At 56.1% G+C, this 896-nt stretch overlaps 1 protein-coding gene across 1 annotated transcript in view; it reads right to left on the bottom strand.

Moving 5' to 3' along the window:
• Positions 1-896, bottom strand: part of LOC105821692 (chromosome unknown open reading frame, human C3orf20) — a 60,934-nt gene that overhangs the window by 1,509 nt on the left and 58,529 nt on the right. The window lies entirely within an intron of this gene.

The following is an 896-nucleotide window of genomic DNA, read 5'->3' as shown; positions in this document are numbered from 1 at the left end:
GAACAAAGCCACAGCCGTGGTCCTGCATGTTGTCACGGTCGTTTTCATGCTGTAATAGGAGAGCTGAATAACTGCAACAGAGATAGTGTTACTCCAAACGAAAAACGTTAACAAAAACTAAAGAGGCCGCCGGGCCCGGTGGCTCACGCCTGTAATCCCAGCACTCTGGGAGGCCGAGGCGGGAGGATCGCTCGGGGTCAGGAGTTCGAGACCAGCCTGAGCAAGAGCGAGACCCCGTCCCTACTAAAAATAGAAAGAAATTAGCCTGACAACTAAAAATATATAGAAAAAATTAGCCGGGTGTGGTGGCGCATGCCTGTAGTCCCAGCTACTCGGGAGGCTGAGGCAGGAGGATCGCTGGAGCCCAGGAGTTGGAGGTTGCTGTGAGTGAGGCTGACGCCACGGCACTCTAGCCTGGGCGACAGAGCCAGACTCTGTCTCAAAAAAAAAGCAGCACAGTCAGAGAATGACGGACTCGGCGCAGTGAGTGAAACCAGGTCTGACAAACTAAAGGCGCGGAGGAACGTTCACGACATTTCAGTTTAACCAGCAGAACCGCGAACAGTCTCTGTAAAGCCGGCTGCCAAGGCCGACGCCAAAACGCTAGCAGGGAGCAGACCCAGGGCCGGTGAGCGCCCGCCGGATGCACGAACAAGACTGTCTGGGCCACGCGGTGGCGTAACGACTGTCTAAGGCACACTTTTCAATTTCCAACGACGAACGTGCACGTTTTTACAGATCACTGTTTTAGTGTAAGTGACTCAGAAGCAAACGGACGGGGAGACTGTGATTCTCTGGGTTGGACGTCACCTGCCCTGGGACGGGGACGCGTGGGGTCGGCTGGGCCCCAGCCCCCGCTCTGGGTGCTGCTGGCCCTCAGTCAGTCCTCCGTCTGG

The sequence above is a fragment of the Propithecus coquereli genome, unplaced genomic scaffold (genome assembly GCF_000956105.1).
Source record: "Propithecus coquereli isolate 6110/MARCELLA unplaced genomic scaffold, Pcoq_1.0 Scaffold588, whole genome shotgun sequence".
NCBI classification, from domain to species: domain Eukaryota; kingdom Metazoa; phylum Chordata; class Mammalia; order Primates; family Indriidae; genus Propithecus; species Propithecus coquereli.
The sequence above is the reverse complement of the archived record's forward strand: the minus strand, read 5'-3'. Positions and strand labels throughout refer to the sequence as shown.